The 11164-nt window shown below is 41.6% G+C and overlaps 1 non-coding gene across 1 annotated transcript; it reads left to right on the top strand.

Annotated features, from left to right (window-relative positions):
* The first annotated feature begins 8489 nt into the window (after positions 1-8489).
* LOC128058118 (U6 spliceosomal RNA) lies at positions 8490-8592 on the top strand. The gene has a single exon (XR_008200403.1). It is a non-coding gene; the product is annotated as a U6 spliceosomal RNA (small nuclear RNA).
* The last annotated feature ends 2572 nt before the right edge of the window (positions 8593-11164 follow it).

Here is an 11164-nt window from a genome sequence, read left to right as displayed (position 1 = left end):
AAGTACCTCTCAGACTCAGAAAGATGAAACAACAACAGAAAGAATCCAAATAAAAAGAGAAGATGAAAGAAAACAAAACTGAGACATCTCTATCATCCAGTCCATTAGGGTGTAAAGAAAACCTCAAGGTGGGGGAATTCCGGTGAATCCCTCAACTTCCCGAGGGCAGGTGGGAAGCCAGAGGATCCCTTCCATTCATCGGAAGTTTTCTCCCAGCCCAGGTGGAACACCCAGTCCAAAGACCAGGAGGTGAACCTGATGTGGATGCTCCCTTGGACGTTCCGTTCCCTGCGGGCAGAACCTCTGGATTTCTAAGACTCACCTGGGTTGTGTAGCATCGTGTAGTGAATCAGGGTTCCCTAGCTTGACCTCAACTGTCAAGGTGGGCAGTCAGGGGCGGGCTATCACATGGGCCAGTTTATGAGCCCACAGCTACCCCAGAAGTGGCCATGGGAAAGAGCCTAGAACCCTCCTCAGAAACAGCCACGGAGCTCCAGAAAAATAGCCAAGTGCCCCCTAAGAACTGGAAGACTCAGCCCGCCTTCTTGTGGTAATAATTACTTTGGAGGGGACTTCCAAGGAAATGGCAACCCTCTCCAGTATTCTCTCCTGGAGAATCCCATGGACAGAGGAGCCTGGCTGGCTACAGTCCATGGGGTCGCAAGAGTCGGATCTGACTTAGCGACTAAACCACCACCACCACTTCCAATGTAGGGGGTGTAGGTTCAATCCCAGGTCAGGGAACTAAGATCCCACATGCCTCACAGTGCAGCCAAAATAATAATAATTGTTGATGATGTTCAGTCCCTTAGTCAGGTCCGACTCTTTGCAACCCCATGGACTGCAGCATGCCAGGCCTCCCTGTCCATCACCAACTCCCAGAGCTTGCTCAAACTCATGTCCATCGAGTCAGTGATGCCATCCAACCATCTCATCCTCTGTCGTCCCCTTCTCCTCCTGCCTTCATACTTTCCCAGCATCAGGGTCTTTTCAAATGAGTCAGCTCTTTGCTTTAGGTGGTGAAAGAGGAAAGTGGAAAAAGTTGGGTTAAAACTCAACATTCAAAAAACTAAGATCATGGCATCCAGTCCCATCACTTCATGGCAAATGGATGGGGAAAAAATTGAAAATAATAATAATTGCCCTGAACTTTTTTAAAACCTCTCAAAATAAATTGGTTTTCAGGCCACAGGAGGAAATTGAACAAACACTGCTTTCTTGCAGATCAAAGCTATAGCAAGATGGAAACTTCGTTCCTCCAGATCGCACCTGGGAGCTTGCAGGAATGCCAGGAAGTTCAGGGTGGCCTTGTTCCCCGAGGGTTGAAACCCACAGGAGACACATCCTGAGAAGTTATGTTTGTGCGAGATCACAGTCCAGTAACTTCGTGACTGATTCTCAATTGTCCCACCTATGAGACTGTTTGCTCAGGTCAAGTCTGAAGAAGAATGAATGTGTGTTTATATTTAGGAAATTTCTGCATTTAGGAGTGTTTACTCTGAAATCACTTCAAGTGGCTTTCTAGATTTTAACAAATCCAGTGATTTATACTCAGACTAACTATACACATACCCTGTGACCCAGTGACCATTCCCAAATATCGACTCTCAGAGATGTACACACTTGTGAGCGAAAGGCACATGCAAAAATGCTCACAGCTGCTTTGTTCATATTGGCCCCCAAACTGGAATCAATTCAGAAGTCCATCAACAATAGAAGGGATAAATAAGTAGTGATATGTTCCTGCAATAGAAGAGAACAGTCGGTGACTCACGTGGGGTAAAAGAAACTAGAGGCAAATGAGCATACACTGTATGATTCAATTTATATAAAGTTCAAAATTGGGCAAAAAGGGGGACTTCCCAGGTGATCCAGAAGTCAAGATTCCATGCTCCCAACGCAGAGGGCACAAGTTGATGCCTGGTTGGGGAACTAAGATCCCACATGCCGCACAGCCAAAACAAAAAGCTGGGTGGGCGTGCAAAACAAATCTATGGTATTTGAAATCCAAACAGTGATTATTTTTGAGGAAAAGAGTGAATGTGGTAGCTGGGAAGGATCACCAGAGGGGGCTTCTGGGGTGGTGAAAATCTTCTTTTTCTTAAATTGGCTAGAGTTTCGAAAGGTGTGTTGTTTTTTAAAATTCCTCACATGCTTATAATTTGCTCACTTTTCTGAATCTGTTGTATGTTGATAAGAAATGTACTTCCAAGGAAACATTTAAAAATATCTTTTAATGATCCACATGGTAGCAGTAACTATTGCTAGGGATCAGGAGCATCTTGTAGAAAACTATGTAAACTTCTGAATTTGCAGCTGTACTGTTCGAGGTACCTGGAGAGACCCCAAGTTATGACAATTGGGGACCATTATTCGTTCATATTGTTGATAACTGAAGTCTTACACTTCACTTAAATCTGGGTATTGGCCAGAGTATGTTGTTCAATAACATCATCTTGAGTTTAAATAATTTAAGAGACTCAGAAGTATCTAGCCTGATGATGACCTGGATCTCAGCAACTGGTCTTCCTGTCATATCTTACTTTGAAATTGAAGTCCTCATCCTGAAAGCACACCTGGGACTTCTTTACGTTTACGTGATGGATGGTTCAGAGGTCACTGCAAGTGTGCAAAAGACAGGAACCTTGATAAACCAAGGAGAGTCAAAAACTAAGAGTGCCCAAGAGGAAACCAAAGGGTTTCTTTAGAGCTTTTTTTCTTTACGTCACTTTTCAAAGTGAATTTTGTTATGCCAAAAAGAGATTGTATAATTCCTTTAGTGGTTCAGTGGGTAAAGAAGACACAAATATGGTTATAGTAGAAGAGCTTAAGCTTTTTAAAACAACTTTATTGGGGGTGTAATTTAAATACTATAGAGTCACTCGTTGACACTAAACGATTCAATGATTTTAGTAAATTGATAGAAATGTTCAACAATCACCATCATCCAACTTTAGAACATTTCTCTCACTGCTAAAAGCTTCCTTGTGCCCATTTACAGTTAATCCCTGTTCCTACTGTGAGCACGAAGCAACCAGTTCTGCTTTTTGTTATTATAAATTTGCATTTTCTTATATAAATGGAATCACACACTGTAATCTGTTGTATCTTGTTGCTTTCACTTAGCATGACGTTTTCAAGATCCATTCATGTTGTAGCCTGTGTTAAAACTTCATTGCATCCCTTCGATTGCTCGATAACGTCCCATTACATGGTTGTCTCATATTTTATTTATCCATGCACCAGTTGATATATCTATCAATTTGGACTGTTTCCAGTTTGGAGTTATGAAGAATAAACCTGCTATGAACATTCGTGTACAAGTCTTTGAGTGGACAAATGCTTTCATTTCTCCTGGATAGGGTCCAAGGAATGGAACGGTTAGACTGTATGTTAAAGTTCTGTTAAACTTTTCACTGAAGGGCTTTCCTTGTGGCTCAGCTGGTAAAGAATCTGCCTGCAATGTGGGAGACCTGGGTTCTATCTATCCCTGGGTTGGGAAGATTCCCTGGAGAAGGGAAAGGCTACCCACTGCAGTATTCTGGCCTGGAGAATTCTGTGGACTGTATAGTCCATGGGGTCTCAAAGAGTCAGACATGACTGAGTGACTTTCACTTTCACTTTTTAATGACATTGCCAAACTGTTTCCCAAATTGTTAGCTAATTTACATTCCCACCGGTGATGTATGAGGTTTCCAGTTTCTCCACATTACTGACAACACTTGTCGTTATCTTACAGAAATAGTAACCATTCTGTGGCCATCATCAAAAAGTCTACAAATAACACAAGCTGGGGAGGGTGGAGAAAAGGAAACTCTCCTACACTGTTGTGGAGAAGAGTATGGAAATTCCTTAAAAAATGAAAAACAGAGTTACCATGTGATCCAGCAATCCCACTCCTGGGCATATATCCAGAGAAAACTCTAATTTAAAACAATGCATTCCTCAGTGTTCACAGTGGCTATTTACTATAGCCAAGATGTGGAAGCAACCTAAGTGTCTCTCTACAGATAAATGAAGATGTGGTGCATATACGCAGTGGAATAATAGTCAAAGAAACGGATGACATTTTGCCATTTGCAGCAACATGGCTGGACCTAGAGGTGATCACACTAAGTGAAGTAAATCAGACAGAGAGAGACACATTTTATATGGTATCACATATATGTGGAATCTGAAAAATAATAGAAATGAATTTATTTAAAAAGCAGAAACAGATCCACAGACATAGAAAACAAACTTATGTTTATCAAAGTGGAAGGGGGGAAGGGATAAGTTAGGAGTGTGGGATTAACATATACACTCCTATATATAAAATAGATAACCAGCAAGGACTTACTGTACAGCACAAAGAGTTATATCCCTTACCTTGTAATAATGTATAATGGAAAACAATCTGAAAAGAATATAAATATAAAACTGAATCACTCTGCTGTACACCTGAAGCTAGCACAATATTGTAACTCAAATACAGTTCAATTTCTAAAAAAAAATGTGATAGGTTTTTATCACAATTTAATTTATTAGAATTTTATCACAATTTAATTCATTAGAATTAAAAACTCTAATGACAGTATCTCATTGTGGTTTTAATTTGCATTTCTGTAAGGAAAGGGGTCCGTCTAGTCAAGGCTATGGTTTTTCCTGTGGTCATATATGGATGTGAGAGTTGGACTGTGAAGATAGCTGAGCCCTGAAGAATTGATGCTTTTGAACTGTGGTGTTGGAGAAGACTCTTGAGAGTCCCGTGGATTGCAAGGAGATCCAACCAGTCCATCCTAAAGGAGACCAGTCCTGGGATTTCTTTGGAAGGACTGAAGCTAAAGCTGAAACTCCAGTGCTTTGGCCACCTCATGCGAAGAGTTGAATCATTGGAAAAGACTCTGATGCTGAGAGGGATTGGGGGCAGGAGGAGAAGGGGACGACAGAGGATGAGATGGTTGGATGGCATCACCAACTCGATGGATGTGAGTTTGAGTGAACTCCGGGAGTTGGTGATGGACAGGGAGGCCTGGCGTGCTGCGATTCATGGGGTTGCAGAGAGTCGAACACGACTGAGCAACTGAACTGAAACTGAAGGGATAATGACATGGAGCATCTTTTTTGAAATATCTAAAACTATAAAATAAAATTGGCTTGTAAGTGTTACCGTTTAGGGACATAATGAAATATTAAAATAATACTGTATTTTAGACTTGCCCAGCAACCTCAAAGGAAATTTTTATAAGCATCCATCATTTTCATGATCATCATAAAAAATCACCTATTCATGCATTGGTCTTTCACCAGTAATTCTACAAAAGTGAATCAGTGACTCATGCCCTTCAGGAAAGTAGAAAATTCTCCCTCTGATATTTCTTTTTTTAAAATATTTATTTATTTTTAATTGATTGATGATTGCTTTATAATATTGGTTTGATCTCTCATTCCCAGGAGCTCAGCTTGCCCCTCTGGAGGCCTGGGGTCTTCTGCTGTAGGGGCTGTTGCAGTATCTTGATGAGCTTCTGATGTATTTGTGGGGAGGCTGGTGATCTCCCCATCTTCCTCCTCTACCATCTTCTTCCACCTCCTCCCTGTGATATTTCTGTATAGCGCACTTCTTCTCATATTCAGAGGTATCATCTTCCTGCCACCAAAAAAAAAAAAAAAAGTGATTAAAATAAACTGCTAGAACAAATACCTCTGAGTTGAGTTGCTTGTTCAAGGGTCCAAAATAAAATGACGGAAGAATCTTAGTAGAGTCTGTATAATTCACACAGCAAGGTGTGTGCTACAGAAACAGATAAGAGTAGGGACCTATGGCCTGCGGTTTGTGTAATTAATTCCAAATCAGGGAAGCTGCCCAGAGACCAAGGCAGGGAGGTGGGGAAGGGGCCCGGCTCACTGCTGGAAAGAGAGTGTTTTTTGGGTTGTGGGTTCTGTTCTCAGATTTGACTCTTTCTATAGTTGGATTTTCTCTGTATGTAAAGGGATGAAATGAGTTCAAGAGCTTTGTTGAAAGCTTAATAAGTTTCTGAAAACTTTTCAGAATCTGCAGAAAAGAGTTCTTAAATTTTCTTCTCTTTCAATTTGTTGAAGGAATTGAAAGTCCCAGGTTTCCCCTCACATTTCCATTGCATGTCCCATTCTCTAACGAAATAAACTCCTAAATCACATTACAGAATTCCAACTCAGGAAAAACGAAGATCCCACTGATTATGGTCACTTGCTGGCCCCAACAGTGCCTCTGAGTTCCAGCCCATCTTTAAAAATCTCAAAGAAAAAAAAAGAAAAGCCTTGTTGTCATCTCATTCTTTTTCTTTAGAACTTCTTGGTCTCTGCCTCCCTTTCCCCAGTTCTTAAACTATTTTCTGGCTGGAGGAGACCAGACACACGCAGGGTGGACTCATAAATAAATAAGTGTTCTCTTGCTTTCATGTCTATACACACAGTGGAAATGGGACTTTCCTTTTACCAATTGCCATATACACGAATGGTCGAAAGTGTTATTCCTAATAGCTCCAAACTGGAAACTGAGCCAGGACTCATCAGCAGGAGAAGGGATGAGGAAATAGTGGTTTATTCACACAACGAGGGTCTTATTCAGCACTGAGAAGTAGCCATCTACAACTGCAACATTCTGAATGAAGTCAAAATGCAATGCTAACGTGAGAAGCCAGATAAGAAAGAGCCCATGTGTGAGTCCACTGATTGCAAGTTCAGAACCAGGCAAGTGGAATCCATAAGTGCTGGAGGTCGTGGGGACCAGGAGCGATTACAAGGGCTGTCCTGAGTTTCTGTTACTTTTTTATTGGGATGCTGTTTTCATGAGCATATTAACTTTCCAAAAATGTATCAAGTTTATGTTATTAGAAGTTCTTCAGTTCAGTACAGTTCAGTCACTCAGTCGTGTCTGACTCTTTGTTACCGCATGAATCGCAGCATGCCAGGCATCCCTGTCCATCACCAACTCCTGGAGTTCACCCAAATCCATGTCCATTGAGTTGGTGATACCATCCAGCCATCTCATCCTCTGTCATCCCCTTCTCCTCCTGCCCTCAATTTTTCCCAACATCAGGGTCTTTTCAAATCAGTCAGCTCTTCACATCAAGTGGCCAAAATATTGGAGTTTCAGCTTCAGCATCAGTCCTTCCAATGAACATCCAGGACTGATCTGTAGGATGGACTGGCTGGATCTCCTTGCAGTCCAAGGGATTCTCAAGAGTCTTCTCCAACACCACAGTTCAAAAGCATCAATTCTTTGGCACTCAGCTTTCTTTATAGTCCAACTCACATCCATACATGACCACTGGGAAAGCCATAGCCTTGACCAGACGGACCTTTGTTGACAAAGTAACGTCTCTGCTTTTTAATATGCTTTCTAGGTTCGTCATAACTTTCCTTCCAAGCAGGATTATTTTCAATAGGAAGTTTACACTGGGACTTCCCTGGTGATTTCAACTTCATGTTTCTACTGCAGCGGATTCGGGTTTGATCCCTGTTCTAGGAACTAAGATCCTGCATGCCCACTTGGCAAAAAAAAATAATAATTACATTAAAAAGTTAGCTTGATTTTTTTTTATCAAGGGAAGGGAAGGAATTCCCTGGCATCCCAGTTGTTAGGACACTGTGCTTTCATCAAGGTGGCTGGGGATATCGTTGGGGAACTAAGATCCCATGAGCCATGTAGCATAGCCAAAAAACAAAAAAGAGTGGGGTAAGGAAGAAGGGATGCTTTTACTTATTAATATAATACTTATAATAAAATTGCTATGAAATTTCCTCTAAAATATTGTGCTCATCAAATAGACCTCTGGAATGTAAAGAGAAATGAAATATTTTATATAATTTCAGAAAGCAGTTTTATGCCTCTATTTAAAATCTACCTAAAATAAAGTCTTCAATTTTTTTGTATGAAGCCCACTAGAATTTAATACCAAGTCCTGAAAAGTAAATCCCCTGGGCCTATGGGCTTTGCTAGTACATAGTTTAGTTCTTCGTAGCTTTCCGTGATAACAAATATTCGGTTCTCCCTGCATGAAGACAGTTCTACTGAAAATATGCACCGTGAGTCACGTGATGTGAGTCAGGTATTGAAAAGGGGAGGGGGCAGTTGGCATGGGGGGAGCTTGGCCAACTGCAGAAATTTGCAAAAAAGGTTTTGCTTATTTCCTTATTCAGAATGCTTTTTCCCTGAGCCAAGGTAGCTGGATTAAAGTCCAGTAGAGTATAACCAAGGTGAGGGGTTTGTACATGGATACATACAGACCAGGGGAGGATGCCAAGGGATCCGTGGGAAATAATGCAACAAAAAAATGTCCATCAACTGATGACCAGGTCAATAAAATGTGGTCTATCCATACAATGAAATATTATTCGGCCAAATAGTGACACACGCTACAACATGATGACTCTTATAAACGTTAAATGAAAGAAGCCAGCCACAAAAGGTCACATGTGTATGGTTCCATTTACATCAAATATTTAGAAAAAAAAAATCCAGAGAGCGCTTGCTTCAGTAGCATATATACTAAAACCAGAATGATACAGCAAAGATTAGCATGGCCCCTGGGCAAGGAGGACATGCAAATCTGTGAAGCATTCCACATTCTAAAGAGCATGTGGTGCACATGTGCAATGGAATATTACTCAGCCATGCAAAAGAATAAGATGCTGCTATTTGTAGTAGCAAGGATGGACCTGGAGATTGTCATGCTGAGTTAAGTAGGTCAGGCAGAAAAAGACAAACATGTGATGTCACTTATATGTGAATCTTTAAAAATGGTACAAATGAACGTATTTACAGGACAGAGTTAGAGTCACAGATGTAGAAAGCAAATCTGTGGTTGCCAGAGGGAGAGGAGAAAAAGGATGGATTGGGAGATTGGGATTGACATACACACACTGCTGCTGCTGCAAAATCACTCAGTCACTCTTTGCAACACTATGGACGGCAGCCCACCAGGCTCCTCTGTCCATGGGATTCTCCAAGCAAGAATACTAGAGTGGGTTGTCATACCTTCCTGCAAGGAATCTTCCTGACCTAGGAATCAAACCTGCATCTCTTATGTCTCCTGCACTGGCAGATGGGTTCTTTACCACTAGCAACACCTGGGAAGCCTTATATATGTGTGTGCGTGTATATATATATATACTGCTGCTGCTGCTGCTAAGTTGCTTCAGTCATGTCCGACTCTGCGCGACCCCATAGACGGCAGCCCACCAGGCTTCCCGGTCCCTGGGATTCTCCAGGAAAGAACACTGGAGAGGGTTGCCATTTCCTTCTCCAATGCAGGAAAGTGAAAAGTGAAAGTGAAGTCGCTCAGTCGTGTCCAACTCTTCTCGACCCCACGGACTGCAGTCCACCAGGCTCCTCCATCCATGGGATTTTCCAGGTAAGAGTACTGGAGCGGGGTGCCATCGCCTTCTCCGATATATACACACTACTATGTGTAAGACAGATGACTAGTAAGGACCTACTGTGCAGCACAGGGAACTCTGCTCAGTGCTCCATAATGACCTATGTGGGAAAAGAATCTAAGAGTGGATTTATGTACATGCGTGACTGACTCACTTTGCTCCACAGCAGAAACTAACACAACACTGTAAATCAATTAGACTCCAGTTAAAAAAAACAACCCAATAACAACAAAAAGAAATTGAGAGAGACAGAAAGTAGGTGTCAGGGACTGGAAGGGTTGGGGGAATGAGACTGACTGACAATGGAAACGGTATTCTTTTGGGAATAATGAAAATATTCTGGAATTAAAGGAGATGGTTGTGGAACTTTGTAAATATACTAAAAGCGAGATGTATACTTTAAAAGGGTAAATTTTAGAATATGTGAGTTATAACACACCCACAAAAACAATTTCTGCCCCAGAAACTGGATTGAAAATAGTACAGAAAATGCAAGTACAAGCAAACCACAAGATAATAGCAAGGCTGAAAAACACCTTCATCATAACCTCATCTTCTACATTATCAAGGTAGTAAGATCAGATGAAAAGATGGCAAAACAATGGAAATTTTCAAGAAAAATAATTGATTATGGTGTACGCCCAAACTAACATAGCATCTGCTGCTGCTGCTAAGTCGCTTCAGTCGTGTCCGACTCTGTGCGACCCCATAGACGGCAGCCCACCAGGCTCCCCCATCCCTGGGATTCTCCAGGCAAGAACACTGGAGTGGGTTGCCATTTCCTTCTCCAATGCAGGAAAGTGAGTGAAAAGTGAAAGTGAAGTCGCTCAGTCATGTCTGACTCCTAGCGACCCCATGGACTATAGCCTACCAGGCTCCTCCATCCATGGGATTTTCCAGGCAAGAGTACTGGAGTGGGCTGCCATTGCCTTCTATAGCATCAATTATACTCAATTAAAAAATAATTGAATTAACATTCTCAGTGGACCTCAAACAAAGTATATTTTATACCTTAGATATAATGACCATATGTTTAAGACTATGGGATTCTCAATCTAGTATTTTACAACATTTCATCAAACTTAATGATAAATGTTTTGTGATCTCTTGTTTAAGAGATCTTGGGCTTCCTTGATGGCTCAGATGGTAAAGAATCTGCCGGCAATGCGGGAGACCTGGGTTTGAGCCCTGGGTTGGGAAGATTCCCTGGAGGAGGGCATGACAACCCACTCCAGTACTCTTGCCTGGAGAATCCCCATGGACAGAGGAGCCTGGCGGGCTACCGTCCACGGGGTCGCAGAGAGTCGCACATGACAGAGCGACTAAGTACAGATTGTTTGACACAGAAGTGCAAAAAGAAACACACCACTGGGGTAATAATGTTTCTTCCTATTTAAAACTGGCTAACATAGTAAACAGAAAACAATACAGCACCAAAATGAAATGCATTCTTTTGTTAGCAGATGGGTTGGAAGACTCAATGAAAATGTGGTAGAAATTTGGAGAAACACATTACAACAAACTATTCAGTGTGGGAGGTTTGCAGTACAGCTGGGTGAAAGTTCAAAAATGTTTCTAGCATGTTTCAGCTTGTGGTATTTGCAAGATTCGTTCGGAGCTGCTTTTGTGAGCCATCAAAAGAGAGATGTGTCAGGGTAGTTGGCCTCAAGCATGAATTACTTATTCAAAATAAGAACACTTTATGGAAACCTGGCAAGTGTAACCATTGCTGGGGTGGGTACTTTGATTAGTAAGATTCCAGAGG

The sequence above is a fragment of the Budorcas taxicolor genome, chromosome 1 (genome assembly GCF_023091745.1).
Source record: "Budorcas taxicolor isolate Tak-1 chromosome 1, Takin1.1, whole genome shotgun sequence".
Classification (NCBI taxonomy): Eukaryota; Metazoa; Chordata; class Mammalia; order Artiodactyla; family Bovidae; genus Budorcas; species Budorcas taxicolor.
The sequence above is the reverse complement of the archived record's forward strand: the minus strand, read 5'-3'. Positions and strand labels throughout refer to the sequence as shown.